Genomic DNA, 17534 nt, shown 5'->3' with positions numbered 1-17534 from the left:
AATCCATCTGCAAGCAGCCAGGACTCACTACTTTCCCTGCCTTTCTCTTCCTCTCTTTCTTGCCCTACTGGTGGCTGGCGGCCAGTCGGAAACTTTCAGTGGAATTGACCAGGCAGAGGAGGGAAGATTGCAGAAAGAAGCCGCTGCTCTTTTCTCCCTCTCTTGCGCCCAATAGCTCTCATCATGACCTGGGAACATTATATGTATGCTGTTGGGCCTGGGCCAGGGCAGAGAGACAGCCCCACTGTCCTGCCATCCATTTTGTTTCCTCCTGGGCCTCTCCTCCCAAAATTTTCTGGCTACGGGCCTGTTTTCTGCCCAAACTCACTATTCATTTTGTAGGTAGGGTTATCAATGCCAAGTTGGGAAATTCCTGGGGATTTCAGAGTGCCACTAGGCAACTGGCAAGCAAATTTGGCCCAATAGTTATTTGGGCATAATTATCCATTAGGCTCTTTTAATTGGATTCTACCAGGGCACTGCCGCTGTGGTTTTTCAGGGTCGGTGCTTTCTGGATACTGCACAACATACAGTTATCAGCTTGCAATATTTCCCCACAGAGCTAGGGATTTTAATTTGTTAATGGCAAGAGCAACATGCCAAAAAAAAAAATCTTAGCCGCTCACTTTTGCGTTGAGGGGGAGAGGGAGCAGAGGAGCACATGTAGTTCAGCTCCCAGAAGGGTGACCTTGTAATCAGGAACCAAGCAGGCCTGCAAAGCCATGTGGAAAGTCAATAGACCTGACTATTAGTAATTCAACAATCTACACCACCTCTGAGTAGGAAAGCAGAGATGCCAGCAGAAGCAGGAAAAAGAGGTCTCACCCCTATTAAAGATAGTGTTACGTCAAATATCCCATGCACATTCCCTAGAAGTAAGTCCCACTGAGTTTAATGGGTTAGAGACAAGGAAATCTTTCTGTGAATGGAAGACTCTTTCCATGAGCAGAAAAGCCCATTCAGATCCACCCCTAAGTGTGCTTATGAAAGCCAGTCATAATCTGGAGATAAATTTCCTGCAATTGAATGCAATTTACATCCAAGTAAATGCACACACTACAGCCTTATGACTGAATGATTTGTATGTAAAGGAACCTCTGCATATTGGATCCTAGAGCATGTTTTTGTGCACATTTTCTAGTAGGTGCCTGCCAACATGGTGTGTTTAGGGATGATTTCAAAACTCTCCACCCTGTTATTACAAGAGCCAGTTTGGTGTAGATTCTTATCTGGGAGAAATGGGTTTGATTCCCCACCCTGCACATAACCTGCTGATGTGACCTTGGGTCAGCCACAAGTTCTCTCAAGGCTGTTCTGCTTAAGAACAGTTCTGGGAGAGCTCTCTCAGCTTCACCTCCCTCACAGGGTGTCTATTGTGGGGAGGGGAAGGGAAAGGAGATTTGTAAACTGCTCTGAGAGTCCTTTGGCTAGTGAAGGGTGGGTTATAAATCCAATCTCTTCTTTTTCTTCTTCTCTTATTGAAACCCCAGAACTCCCTCTTTAAAACTTAAACCTATGCTTCTTTACTTTTGAACCATCTTCTCTATGCTTGAATTGGGCTTTTTCTACTCAGTGTATGTATTCTGTGACGCTATTTTGGGGTTGGTAAATCATTCTATATACACATAATACACATTCTACATATGAACTCCATCCAATTGTAAATCCTGGTGTATGCAGCCAGTGTGACATAGTTATTAGAGTGTGGGACTAGGATCTGAGGGACCCAGATTCAAATCCTGACTCTTCCCTGGAAGCTTGCTAAGTGATCTTGGGCCAAGCTCTCCCTCTCTCTACCCAACCTACCTCACAGGAATAAAATTGTGGAGGGGAGAATGTCATTTTAACCTGCTTTTGAGTCCGCATTAGACCCTGCTCTCCTCCCTAAATAAAATATATTAAGACTATACAACATTATTAGAAACACAGGATAAACAATTCTATATAGTGGACGGTCACAAAATACAGAAAGGCCCAAGCAGGGGACCAGTAAGGACTTGCTGATGGGAATCCTCTCATTTCCCCTTCCTTCACTATTTCCTCTGTCCCTTGCCTGAAAGCCCCTATAGCCTCTCTTTCCTTCTCTCCTTGCCACAGAGCAGCCAACCTACTTTTATCTGCCTCTCCCCACACTTCAGTTTTCCCTCCATCCCTCCTCCTGCCAGCTTCTTCCTGGGAAAACTGTGTGTGATTCTAGCCACTGGGCTGCACTGGGCTCAGTTGTATGGTGGGGGACCCACAGAACCTGCAGAAGATGCACTTCACTTTGGCCTATATCCCCCTCCCCACACTATTTCCTCTTTTCTCCTTGTAGCAGCCCCCATAGACCCACCTTTTAGAGTTGCCACACACACTTACTGGGTCTGGTTACTTGCTCTGAAAACGAAAGCAAAACAAATGGAAGCTACTGCTGGCCTCTCCCCATGAAGTGCTTCCTGCTCAACTTTAAAGGCACACAGACAACAGAAACACACACACATTTTAAAATGGGACCTGTTTGCAGGTTTCTAAACCTGCCGGAGCTCTAGAGGTACATGGTGACTGTGGGGGCAGGGCTTCCCCTCACCGGCCAGCTGGCTGGGGGTGGGGAGAAGCCTGTAAAACTGGGGGATCCCCCGCTGGGACCTGGGGATTGGGAAGCCTACCCCCAAAGTCTCCTGGCTCCACGCTCAAAGTCCTCAGAGATTTCTTGAATTGGACCTGGCAACCCTACCACCGTCCCTTGCTTTCTTCTTTTCTTCCCACTCATCAAGCAACTTATCTTTTATGCACCCCATAAAAAGTATGCCAAGAAAACATCAGGATGTGACATCACGTCACCCCATGGGTTGGTAAAAACTCAGTGAATGCACAGTGGACTTTTTCATGTTAAATTATATTTATTTATTTAACCCCCACCCCCCATCTTTCTTCCCAATAGGGACCTAAAGCACAAGTATTGTTCTCTTCTCCTCCATTTTATCCTCACAACCCTGTGAGGTAAGTTAAGTGAGAGTGTGTGAAACTGGCCCAATGTCACCCAGTGAGCTTCCACGGCAGAATGAGGATTTAATCCTGGTTCTCCCAGATCCCTATCTAAAACTCTAATCACCTTACTACACTGGCTTTTATGAGTGTCTGCTTTGTAAAGTAGCAAGCAGCCAGGCCTGGATGAGTTATGCATGTCAGGTAATAGCAAGTCACCCAGTGGCTGCTGTCAGGCCTGTCCCTAATGTCCTCTTTCAAAAGCCAAAATAGCCCTGAAAGGAGCCCTGTTCCCCACCTCTTCTGTCTCTCCCTGAAATCAAGGCTTGAAGGTTGGCAACGCTATTCTGGCTGCCTAGCAGTAGCCACAGACCATTGAGATGACATTTGTTTCTTCAAGCTACAGGTGTTGCTGCTATTATGGGGCAGGCAGTACTTTTGTTAGATTTCAGATTTTTCTACAAAGATCTCTCACCTGTGCATGGCCTCAGGCTCCAAATTTAAGTATCCACAGATGAGGTCCTCTTGAAAAATTAGATATATTGATATAAAAAGAATAAAATATGCATCAAATTGAGTTAAGCTGTAATCCTAAGGGCACTCTCCTGGGAAGCCCTACTGAAAAACTTGGGACTTCTGAACAGAGCTGCCTAGGATAGCTCCACTAGTGAACACATAAGGGATTGGGCTGCTGAACGTAGCTCTGACATCTCTGACTTGATAATTCACGTAGCTGTTTTTGTTTGGAATGTTAAATAGTAGACTGATGAGCAGGCCTTAGCAAGTGGATAATGTTAACTCCAGGGCATTTTCTTGTAGGAGAAGCTCTGCAGGAATTCATTTTTATATTAGACCACACACCCTGATGTCACTATTGTTTCACACAGGGCTTTTTTGTAGAAGAAGCCCAGCAGGAACTCATATGCATATTAGCCCACACTCCCGACACCAAGCCAGCTCGAACTGTGTTCCTGCGCCTTCCTGCTTTTTTTAAAAAAAAGGCCTGTTCATCTCCACAGTTTGGGAAGTTTCACCTGCGAATTCCAGCATGCTATTAAAGAGGCTGCTATTAAAGAGACAGGAACAGGCCAGGCCAGGCACCTGCTAGCAAGATCAATTCAGTATCACTGACCATAAGTCCACACACACAAAAGCACACAGTTGCTTTTCTATGTGCTGCTATGTACATCAGTGTGCTATTGGAATATCATCTTTTAGAGCATTTTCCATACTATGGTATCCTCAGCAAAAAGGAACAAAGCATTCATCAGAATATTATTTTTTTTAAATCAGTTTTAGGTTTCCATTTTCTCTGATTGAAGATCCACTCGGCAGACATTTTAGGAGACTAGAAAAAACAAAATTGACAAGAACCCAGGGCTTCAAAAAATAAAAAGATTATTCAAAACAACTGTTGTTTATAGTTCATTTTTTTCTTTATATATCTGATAAGAAACTGATGCTCTGATTAACATTTTTTATGTTTATCCGAAACACAGAGGGGTGTCGGCTCATCAAAGCCAAGAGCCTTTGAGTGGAGAGAAAGACGCTCCATTTGCTTGCCCTTGCTTCTTGGAGAAATGAGTGGAGGGTGACATCTGGTGGAGACACTGAAGCCTTTGGAAGCAAAACTTAATTCAAGCCCCCCTCCCCCCTCTCATCCCAGATAAGGGGAAAACAGGATGGGAGAAGTGTGAAATTTGGAAAAATATTAAAGGTGTCAAAAAGCAGGCCTCATTTTGGGCAGGAGCTCACAGGATTCGTACTCCAAAACCTCTAAATTTTATTGTGTTCTTTCTTTCTAACCCCCTCCGCTAAATACTTGCTTCTGAGCTCCATTGTTCAAATCCCATGAGAATGTTGCTGAACTCTAAGATTTGACAAACTTTCTAATATTTTCCCCCACAAAAATTGGGAAAATAACCAAAACATATAAAGCAGACAGATGGAGATCTTCATTATGCCACTGTGGCCACATAGGAGAAAGTAATTTTAAAAGTATGATGGGAGTAACAATTATGACAATTATAATTCAAGAAGCATTTTAAGATAGATGCTGATCTGATATAATTTAGTACACCTTCCAGTGATGCCAGAGGTGTGTGGCATATGCAAATGAGTTGTGCTAACTCTTTTTCTATTAAATGACCCCTGGTCAAAAGACTGTGGATAAAGCAAATCCTTTTCTCCTTCCCCATCACTTGGGGTTTCTAAATGAAACTGATCCAGGACAGACAAAAGGCAAAGGGTTTTTTTTTTGGGGGGGGGGTGCTATTGTTTTGGTCACTGAATGAAATGTCTTTGAAATTCACTGCCACAAGCTATGATGATGAGTAATCTGTCTGGAGCATCAATGAGAAAGGTGTACTATAAATAATGTAAATAAATAAAATGATGGCCACTAGGATGACAGATGGCACTGGCATTTGAGATCTGAAATGCCAGATGTGTTATTTGGCCTTAAGAAACAGCCACAGGGGATCTGACATAAGATTGAGGCTGCAGATCCAGAGAAGTTGGCAATAGCTCCCTCCCTGTACTATTTATGTGGTTAAAAATATAGTCCTCCCAAGCAATTTGAAGAAGAAGAGAAGAGATTGGATTTATCTCCCGCCCTTCAGTAGCCAAAGGAGTCTCAGAGCGACTTACAAATCTCCTTTCCCTTCCCCTCCCCAAAAGAGATACCCTATGAGGTAGGTGGGGCTGAGAGAGCTCTCCCTGAACTGCTCTTGAGCAGAACAGCCTTGAAAGAACTTGTGGCTGACCCAAGGTCACATCAGCAGGTTATGTGGAGGAGTGGGGACTCAAACCCAGTTCTCCCAGATAAAAGTCCACACACTTAGCCACTATACCAAACTGGCTCTTGGCTGATCCCTAATAAGGAGGGGGGGGTGGGGAGAGAGAGAGGCGCACCTATTTGTGTCAGACTTTCTTCCTTAAAGCAGCCAAGCTGAGAGAGTTCTGGACAGGGAAAACAGTATGGGAGTAGAACTAAACTTTAGCATGATAGCCCCAGTCCATATCCTTCCCCACCTCCAGGTGGGTCCAATAACACAGATATATTTCAGTCATGGAGCTTCTACTATGTAATTTCTGCATTGTTTAACATGTCATGTCAATACTTCTGCTTTGTTTCAGCTTCATTTCAGATTTCTGCAATCCCAGTCCTATTACATTACTCATTGGATGCCCCATCCTGTCAAACTACACTTATTTAGCCCATGTAATCTGCCTTCAGTCTCTGTTGAATTAGCAGCACTATATTTGTGAATACCAGGTGCTATGGACAAACATCAGGGGATGGTTATTGTATTCTACTCAATAACTTCCAAAAGGGAGGGCCACTGATCAGAAACAAAATGCTGGGAATAGATGAACCTTTGGTTCAATCCTTACCTTCCCCCTCCCAAAAAACAAAAGCAAAAAAGCAAAATCCAGAGGGAGAAGGAAGCTTTTTAATCTGTGTGAGTGTGAAGAACATCTCTTCTCTCCTCATATTCCTCGTTTCTCAACAGTACATGCATGTTCAGTTATTTGCCGTTCTTTTGTTTTTTTCTCAGGGGCCCCTGCTTTGTTCTTCCACAAGTTCTTTTTCCAGAAATCTGAATTCAGGTGATTCTTCAGTGCTGTGCACTTAAAAAAAAAATGAGTTATCTGGTGTGTTTGTTTTTAATCCATCACAATATTTCTCTTTTTTATAAAGTGTTTTGGTATTTTCAAAGTCCTTTTCCCAAAATTGTGAATGGGCTGATATTAAACTTTATTGCCTCACAGATGGAAGAAAGAGATAGACACAAAGGGCCATTTTATTTTTTCAAATATATTTAAAAGGCAAGAGCAACAATGTAACTAGTGGCACAGACAAAGCTAGGGGTGAAATACCAAATAATGGGTGAGCTACCTTTGCCCCTGGATAGAGCCATCTGCAAATGGCTCACAGCTGACCAGCACACAAATGGGCTCTGCCCTTGAGTTCCATCCCCCGGCCACATGGCTGAAAAGAAGGCTCAATCCAGGCAAACCCAAAGGCAGACTGCATTCCTCACCCCAGTGCCACACAGCCAAAGGGGTGATTCTGCAAGACCCCCAGGCCCCTAAACAGGGATGCTAATGGTACTGTCCTTAGGCCATTGCACCCATCTATAAGCCTTAAATCTCCCTAAGCCCTTGCCTTAAATCCTCGAAGAAAGCATCATTTCCTTTGTCAGAAAGATGGACACCACCTGCCCTGCACAAATCTGTACAGCTGGAACACATTCAAGAGTGAGGGAGACTGTGGTCCAACCCATCCTCGAGATCTTTTTAAAGTTCCATATTTGCATTACGGCAGGCTCTGTCAATACCCTGTGGGTCCATACCCCATGCCAAACAAGATGTGCAATGAAAATGAAAAGGGTTGGTGGCTGCCTGCTCTATCTTGATGACTTTAAAGTCATCCCTAGCCTGCAATATGAGACACTTCCCTTTAACTAAGCCCAGATTGTTACCCCCTAAGTAAACAACAAGAACATGAGGCGGAGTACCAACACTGTCCTCAAATAACAAAGGCAACAAGCCCAGCTACTGGAGGCCCTGCCAGTCCAAGATGGCCTGCTTGCTGAGATCCAACTGGGAACCGGCGACCATCCTCTTGGTATAATGGGCTGCCTAAAATATGAAACTGCCCACAGATGATGATGTGACGCCTCTCATCATGGACCACAGCACCCGAAGAGAGAAAAACAGTGAACCACTGAACAAACCAGTAACATAAATTATTTACTGCAATGAAAGAGGGAGCACATAGCGCTTGTCAGCAGCTGAACGCCACCTTCCCAGCCGCTGAATTGTAGGCTCAGCATACCCTAAGGCAGCTGCAGTGGATGCAGCACCTATACGGCAAGAGTGAGTGCCAAACTTCACTCAATTCAGACTGAGCTTACTAAATGCTTTGGCCATTAACAATCAAAACTGGTGCTTCATTAGAGGGCTGCCATCCACAAGATGAGACAACACACCTGTGCTCAGACCACAGATGGGCAGGTACTGAGATAGGGCAGAAACAGAGCACAGCTCATGCTCAGAACATGGACCCCACTTAATAACAGATTCTCCTAGAACATCCTAACCACTTCACCACATTGGCCAGGTGATATTATTTATCTTCATGTCATGAAAGGCTTCAACTGCCCATTCCACACATTACACTTCTGTTAAAGGGAACCCTAATCCAACTTGCATTGAACATGAGACCCAGGATTCATATTAAACATAGTGGGGGAGGGGATCTTCTCCAGTAGATAGCACAGCTCAGAAAGGGCTTCGTCATTCCCTCCCTCCCACCCTGCATGTTTTTACTAACAGGAAAGAGCCAAGGCATTTTTCTTATGGTTGGTTCCACACGCCTGTCCATGAGATATGTAGAACCAGCAGTAAGACAAACAGCCTACCAACCATGGCCCGTTTCTCCAAGCAAGAATGCATGAGGTAGAAGAGAGGGAATGATGAAGCTCCTGTTGGTGATAGATATACTTGGGAGCTGATCTACCCCTTCCCCCCCCCACCACCACCACACGCACACTGTTCTTAGGCAGTAGAAAAGAGTCCAGTAGCACCTTAAATACTAACAAAATTTGTGCTAGGGTTTGAGCTTTCATGAATGCACTGCTCACTTCTTCAGATAAGAATCACAGAAGCTTATACCCTACCACAAATTTTGTTAGTCTTAAGGTGCTACTGGACTCTTACTCTTTTCTGCTTCCTAAGAACAGACTAATATGGCTACCCATCTTGATCTGTTCTTAAGATGCGTGCTGGGTCACAAATTAGCAATGAGTTGGGTTGCTGAGTTCTCTCCTAACCCAACTTGCTTTTAATGTATCATCTAATCAGATCCTAACAGTCAAAATATTAACAATGCTGTTGTCTTCTGACTAAGGGAGGTCTAGGGGAAGCCTGACTGCTATTCCCCTCCAGAGGGAATGAACACAGCAGCCCTTCCAGACAAATTCCTATGCTTGGCAATCAGTTCCGCCAGCACCCAGCAGTCAGAGGAAACAAATCTCATGAGAGGAATTCGCTTGGCAGCACAACAATCATTGCAGGGAGAGGGGAAAGGGAGGGGGGGGAACCCTCACAAAGGGACAGAAGCAAAACCTCCTTAGAAGAAATGTAAGACTGCCAGCTGCATGCCAGTCTGTGTACAATGTGGTCTGGCTGGCAGAGACCACCAATGGTAATATAATATGTGCCATCTTTGTCCAAATGCAACAGAGAAAGAGGTAGCAGCATCTTTGATAGCTGGACAGGATATCTTGGCAAGTGCTGCTTGTTCCTAGTAGAAAAGCTGAGCTCCCAAGCAAATGAATGAATTAAAACTGAGCTACTAAAGCAGCATTTCACTCTTCAAAGACCATAGACATGAATGGGCTTAGTTTTTCTGCTTAAGACTGCAACCAAGGAAGTGAAGATGAAATTGATCAAGGCTTTATTTGATGCCATTAAGCATGGAACCTCAGCTTTTCAACTAGAAACATTAGCAGGAAGGCAAGATTGCTAAACCATGGGCCCCCCACCCCCCACAACAAAGAGGAGCAGGAGAACAAAAGAGATGCTGAGATCACACTAGACAATCTGCCACTTTCTGTTTCCCTGAGGGGTAGGGTTCCAGAGATGCACCTGTCAGATGACATCAGATCAGACTGTACACCCACAGAAAATTAAGACAAGGCAGCGCTTTCTTATGATCAAGATACACTATACATTTTTACCAAGTCCAACTGATTTCTCAGGAAAGAAGGCATGATGGTATAGCCTGATCTCATCAGATCTTGGAAGCTAAGCAGGGTCAGTAGTTGGCAGGGAAACCACCAAGGAAAACTCTGCAGAGGAAGGCAATGGCAAACTACCTGTTTCTCACTTGCCTTAAAGCTCCTTGCTGGGGTCACCATCAGTCTGCTGCAACTTGATGAGACTTTACACTCTCACAATTGCTTGATCCCATCTTGACCATAGCATGGGGAAGAAGATGCTCTGATGTCCCCTGCCCATGTTTTCCTCAGCTGAAACAGACCTGAAGGAAATGTTTTCTTAAATTTGGAGCTGTGCATGGAATATTTCATGATATGCAGCTCCCAAATGGGGCAAGTAACTCCATTTCAACTTGAGAAAATGGCATCAGGAGAGGCAGAAGCACTTCCTTCCCCTACACCATCATCTCAAGCTGAATTAGGCTCCAATAAGTGCTTAAAATGATATTTCCTCACAACTGCTGTGAGAAAAGAAAATCAGGTCCAGGAAACCTATTTTCCTGAGGGTGAAATTACATGAGACTTTTTAAAAAATAAAAATGAACTCGGTCTGGGAAACTTGGACCTGACTTATTAATAAAAATATCATGTACTTTGACCATTAGTCTCAGGCATGAGCACACACATGAAAGAGGTAAATGGGTTTTCCACATCACAGCAATGAGCACCTTTGTGGGGGGGGGGGAAATCATCCAAAGCTCCTCCCCCCAGTAAAATATTCCTAGCTGAGGAGAACAAGAGATAGCAAGAAGAAAGGAGCCTACTGCCCCCACCTCCCTCCATACTCCAGGGCAAGCACTTCAAGAATTTCAACACAGCATTTTCAAAATGAATTATCTGGAACAGAGTAGAACTGAATTGTTAATAGATTGGATCGTTAGGAATTTGATCCTCCCTAGTTAAGATATGGAAGAGTGACAAGTCCAAAGATCAATGTCCTAAGCTTTTAGTGAACTAGGCACCTTTTGGGTTCATAGCATCAACCACAAACACAGGCTACATCCACACATCCCTGGATATTTGTGCTATTGTTGTGCCATCATCTACTGGATTGTCTCTTACACACATTGCAAATCCATTACAAATTATTACTACAATGTAGCAATAGCACTGTATCCAAATATGTGTACATGCACCCAATGTCGTGTGGTGGTTAAGAGCAGCAGACTCTAATCTGGAGAACCGAAGTTGATTCCACACTCCATCAAACAAAACCTTCTGGGTAACCTTGGGCAACTCACAGTTCTCTCAGAACTCTCTTTGCCCCCCACCAATGGCATATTCCAGGGACAGGAAGGGAAGGAGATTGTAAACTGCTTTGAGATTCCTTAAGGTAGAGAAAAACAACTCTTCTCATGTTTAAATATTTAAATGCACTGCAATTAGCCTAGATAATGAAGGGAAAATCCTGTTACTATCAAGGAAGATTACATGCATGTAGGGGGAGCAGTATTATACCCAATGTACCCACCATTAGACATGTTCAACATAACATAATACTATTCCAAAGAGGTATTCCGGAGAGCTTTTGGGACAGCCTAAACCTAGGGAAAGGGGGAATGACCTGCTAGTGAGACATGTTTTAGACTGTGTTTGTTTGTTTTTTTAAAAAAAATTGGTATTAATGTATGTTATGTTGGTTTAATGGTTTTTTTACAATCCAATTTGTTTTTACATTGTTATTCCCCACCTTGGATTTGGAGACACTAGAGAGAAAGGTAGTTACAGACATATTATAAATAAATAAAATAAACATGTGAACAAGCCTACATACGGGGGGCGTGGCGTCGACGCGAATGGCGGCAGACGCGTGAGGCTTCGGCTCCTGACCCAATCTCCCCGCCCTTCCTCACTGACACAGGTTACCACATCGTGATTTACCTCAGATTATGGGAAAATCGTCCCACAAGAAAAGTAAGCCCGTTTCTGCCAGCGCTCGGCTCCTTGAATCCTTTTTTGAATCAAGCGCCCGATTAAACTGCTCCCTGTCAGGATCGGTTGACTCACCCAAAATGGCAGACGAAGCTGTCAGCCAACCTCCCTCCTCAGATCTTCTCACTACTAAAGAGTTTCGCAGCACCCTGAGCTCTTTTCAATCGGACATGCTTGATAATATAACCACCATCCTTAAGCCGATCACAGAACAACTTAGCGTTATGCAGCTCACCCTACAAGAAGCCACAGCTACTGCTAATTCGGCCTTGGAGACAGGCCTCGCTAACCAAGATGACATCCGCCATCTTCAAGCTCACGAACGCTGGGTCACTGACAAAATCTTGACCTTGGATCAAGCACGGGAGCGGCACATCAAACTGCGAGGCTTTGATGAGCATGAGGAAGGATCTTCGGACCTGGCCAGTTTCTTAGCGTCCTGGCTACCAACTGCTCTCCATTTGGAAGACGGCATTGCCCCACACATCATACGTGCTTATCGGTTGGGCTCGGCCTTCTCTCCCCGTTCCCGTGGCTCCCGTGATGTCATTATAGAATTAGCTGATCTCCGTGTCAAAAAGAAGATCTTAGATACTGCCAGAAATCTAAGCGGTCTAGCATTTAAGGACAAGCGGATACTAGCCTTTCCAGACCTCTCTGCAGAAACTCTGCAGAATAGGCACCAGCTTAAACCAATAGCCCAAAAACTGGCTGCAGCAAACATTCGCTACAAGTGGTCGCCATCTGGCAGACTCATTGTCCATCACCAAGGGAAAACCTGGACTATCGAAGACCCCGACGCTGGCTTGTATCTACTGCAAACACTTAACCTAGATGTCCCGATGGAGCTGGATCGCAAGTCACAGAAGTGCAAATGGACCTTTGTATCGCCACCTAAGGATCACAAAATCTCGGCCCGCACTCCTGAGCTAGCTCGTGATCCAGACCCTATGCAAGTTCTGCAACCAGCGACTTCTTCATAAACCTGTGTCATTCCATCGCCCTTTCTTGAAGAAAGGCATTCTATGCTTCACATTATCGGAGGGAGGGTGGGGGAGAGAGGGCAACATGGGGCCACACTCTCCAGCTCCCAACAATGGTGGGGATATGTAGTGGTTGGGTACGAGGTCCCCTGTCCCGGGTAGTTCCCTGGGACCCACAGGTTTTCCCTGTTTGTTTGTTTCTAGTTGTACTGTTTAATCTTTTTGGGAATGGGTCTGTTCCCCCACGCTCACCTTTGCGAATTGCCCATTATTGTTATTTGTTTGTGAGGGAAACAGTAAAGGGGGGAGGGGGGAAGCAGATTACATTCGCTGGCACTATCTTTTTTCTGTTGCTAGGCACTCTGGTTACTGTTGGATTTGCTGTTCGGGTATGCCATCTGCTGGACAACAAGTGAAATTGCAAGATTTTCTACTGACATGTGTTATATTCTACTGTTTTTCCTCTAGTTTTTTATGGTTAGGCATGACTTTATCGCTATTGGACTGTTTTAGAGATAATTTACCCTTGTTTCTTCGCCTTACAGGCTTGTCTTTTGGGATATGGGACCCTCCGCTTTCAGGCCTGTTACCCTTCTGTTGGTCTGGTCTGATAAATTGGCATAAGACTTCACAACAATTGGGCCCGGCCTCTGTATCTCCATACCTCCTAGTGCTCCATCATACTGTTGCTATGAACGTACTCCTCTTTATCGCATTACATGTATTCCTATGCTCACAGCCCTGCCGAGTTAGTGCAAGGCTTTGCACTATACTCTTTCATTATAGCCTCCGCTTTTTGCCTCCACACTACTTTTTTCTTGTTTTTTGCCCCCAAGGGAGGGCTTTCCACACTATCTGTCCACATAGACTCCAATGGCTCCAGACCTGAAAATTCTCTCGTTAAACTGCCAGGGGCTCAATAGCAAAATTAAATCCAGACGTATTCTTTCAAGTCTAAGAAGGGGGGCTTTAGATATCGTCTTTTTGCAAGAGACCCACTTGAGAAATGATACTAACCTCATGTTCCACTCCCCTTACTTTCCCATAACCTTCACTGCCTCAGGCTCATCTCATGCTCGGGGAGTTGCTATTTTACTTTCATGCTCTCTCCAATTCTCTTGTCAGGCTTCGGAAGGAGATGACCGTGGTAGATATCTATTTGTTAAGGGCAGACTCAATGAGGAACTTATAACCCTAGCCGCCATATATGCACCCAATTCGAGGTAATTAGACTTCACTCGTGAGGTGATGTCTAAATTAAGTCTTTCAAGAAGGCCCTTTAATCATCGGTGCTGATCTTAACTTCCTAATGGACACCCAACTGGATAAAAAATCAAACCGCACATCTCTTCACCCCCCTCTTAATCGGCCTTCTTCACCCACCGGCCTGCAAAAAATCATGCTAGACATGGGGCTTACAGATGCCTGGAGATTCCTCCACCAAAATGAGCGGGATTTTACGTACTTTTCATCACAACACCAAACCCACACGCGCATTGATTTCATCTTTCTTTCTAACTCTCTTTGTAATGCCCTTATAGATGCGTCTATTGAACCAAAACTTTGGTCTGATCATGCCCCAGTTCTTTGTTCCCTAAAGCCAATGGAGCAATATGACCGTAGCTTCTCCTGGAGACTAGATAATCACCTTCTGTTGGATAAAGAATTCTCTGGTCAAATCGAATGCGAAATTAAAGAATTTTTTAGACATAATCTTTCTGATGATCTCCCTCTTCAAACGATCTGGGACGCGTGTAAAGCTGTCTTGCGAGGCAAGATCATTGCATTAACTGCTGCGCGAAAGAAAAAAAGACAGTGTCTTATTAACACTCTGACTGCCACAATTAGAGACCTTGAGCTTCAGCATAAGCAGACGTGTAACAAAAAAATCTACCTTCATCTACAAGAAGAAAGGAAACGGCTAGAAGCTTTGGAAACGCAGGGTATCAAACGCAATTTATTATTCACTAAACAGGCTTATTGCTTCAGAGGCCCTAAATTCCAAAGGCTCTTGGCATGGAAAGCCAAGCATCAAGCCGCTAATTTAAATGTAAAGGGTCTTAGAGACCGCAACGGTACTTTATGCACTTCCTCAAAATCCATTTTGAAAGTCTTTAAGCAATTTTACTCCTCCCTATACCAATCCAAAAACCCATCCTCAGAATCGATCTCTACCTTCTTTCAACTCTCTCCCCACGATACTAGAACCTCATAGAAGCTATCTAGACCATCCCATAGATGAACTGGAACTTGCTGAAGCCATTAAATCCTTGCGTACAAATAAATCCCCGGGCCTTGATGGTTTCACCTCTGAATTTTACAAAGCCCATGGCCCCTCACTTTCCCCATATTTATTGTCCCTCTTTAACCATATCCTGGATACTGGCTTTACTCCACAGTCGTGGAACCTTGCCAAGATTATTGTTTTGCACAAGAAGGGAAGGAATGAATTAGACCCTACATCCTACCGACCGATATCCCTCCTACAAGCTTTTTGCTAGTATCTTAACTAAACGGATAAATAGCTTTATAGCAAGTTATATCGCTCCAGATCAGTCAGGCTTCATTCCTAATCGTGACCTAACCGACGTCACCCAAAAAACGCTGAATTTAATTCACCACTGCAAATCTAAGGCCATCCGTGATGCCTGCATCTTATCTATAGACATAGAGAAGGCCTTCGACTCGGTCGAGCCTCTGTATCTCCACTCCCTACTTGAGAGAATGAATTTTGGTCCCAAATTTCGTAATCTTATAGACTCCTTCTATCTCTCCCCTTCAGCCCTGCTACGGATTAATAATCTTAACTCTGACATCTTTACATTGTCCAGAGGTACTCGCCAAGGGTGCCCTCTTTCACCTCTCCTATTCGCTCTTGCAATTGAGCCCCTTGCTATTAAAATTAGGGATGACTCTCGAATTTATGGCGTCCCGGTAATGTCTAAAGCTTTTAAGCTAAGCCTCTTCGCAGACGATATAACTCTTTACCTTACCAGTCCTTCCTCATCGCTCCCTGCAATCCACTCTCACTTGTCTGATTTTGCCGCAGCTTCTGGCCTCACTATAAATTTTGATAAATCCCTTCTACATCCCATCTCTTTATCCTCTGCTTCTATCGCCTTTATCAGAAAACACTATAGATACAAATGGGTCACAAAATCTTGGAAGCATCTCGGAGTTCACATCCCTCTAAATTTTGATACCCTTTCTTCCATCAACCAGACTGAAATCTCTGACTCTATCAACTCCCTTCTAACCCTCTCTGACAAAAAATTTTTCACTTTGTTGGAACGCATTTATCTAGTAAAATCTTTGATCTTACCTAAGATAGTGTTTTATTTACGCGCTGTCCCTTTATGTATCCCGGCCCCTTTGCTACATAAATGGCAGGCTCAAGTGAACGGATTTGTATGGCAACACCGGAAACCAAGGCTCAACTTTGCGTCTTGCAGGCGATCTACGTCGATGGGAGGCTTAGCGGTCCCTGACATCTCCAGATATCACGATGCTATCATCCTCTCTACCTTGATAAAATATTACAGGCCTTCCTATGTGGTGGACTGGAAGCTGATTGAAAATTTTTATCTCAAGACCTCTTCTTTTCAGGAGGAGCTCTGGGGTGTCTCTAGATGAGTTAAATCTTCTCTTTCCTCGAATCCCTTTCTAGCTTCTCTCCTACAAGTTTGGCGCAAACACTGCAATCTGCTAGCCCCTCCAACTTCCCCCTTAGCCACATTTGTCGGCCAACCCTGGTTTACTCCAGGTTTGTATAAAAACTCTTTCTCAAAATGGAGACAATTGCGGCTGACTCGCTTTGTTGATGTCCTCTCCAAGGGGATATTGAAAGATAAAGTGACCTTAGAGGCAAACTCTGAAATTCGACTTCCTTGGTTTGAATACATGCAACTCAGACATTTATTAGATACTCATCTCTTTAGCCCTCCCTTGCGGATTCATCTTGGTGATTTTGAAAAAAATTTGTTTAATGACTCAGCCCCTATTAAAGGTTTGATATCGAAAATTTACAAACTGCTACTTCACTCCATTGACACAAAACCACACTCCTATCAAGGGGCCTGGCACCGAGATCTGGGTACCGAGCTAACCAAAGAGCAGTGGCAGGCTATTTGGAGTTCTTCCATATATAAAACGAAGGCAATGAACGTGCAACTTCAAGCCATTAAAGTTCTCACACGCTGGTATAAGACCCCGGTGCAATTATCACACTCCTTCTCTACTTCGCCCCTCTGTTTTAAGAACTGCGGCCAGAGAGGCACATTCTTTCACTACTGGTGGCTCTGCCCCATTATACAAAGCTTTTGGAGGCTAATTTACCAAGAAGTACATGCCCTCACCTCATACTCCCCACCTTTCATGCCGGAGTACGCTCTCCTGAACCTTGTAGGCACCTCACGCATTCCTGAGCACGCGGAGGAACTAATTTCACATATGTTCGTGGCAGCTAAATTTGCAATTGCCCTGGTTTGGAAGCAACAAACTCCTCCCTCGAGACAGGCATGGTGGCTGAAACTATGGGATTATTTTGTTTTAGATAAGCTCACCTATGACTTAGATCCTCGTTGCTCCTCCCAGACCGCTTCCTCGGACTTCGTGTGTAAATGGCGTCCCTTTATTGATAAAGTCTCAAAAGACAGCAGAAACCCTAATGACTCACACCATGCTATATTAATGTCATGCCAACTACTGTTGTAATTAGTTTTTTAATGGTTAACATTGTATGTATCCACTTCCTCACTATATATTGGTACATGCTATGCATCTGCTGATGTACTACCACCTTTGTACCTTGAACTTTATACCAATAAAGCTTTTATATTAAAAAAAAAAAAGCCTACATACATACAAG

The sequence above is a fragment of the Heteronotia binoei genome, chromosome 4 (genome assembly GCF_032191835.1).
Source record: "Heteronotia binoei isolate CCM8104 ecotype False Entrance Well chromosome 4, APGP_CSIRO_Hbin_v1, whole genome shotgun sequence".
In the NCBI taxonomy this organism is placed as follows: domain Eukaryota; kingdom Metazoa; phylum Chordata; class Lepidosauria; order Squamata; family Gekkonidae; genus Heteronotia; species Heteronotia binoei.
Note: the sequence above shows the minus strand (reverse complement) of the source record.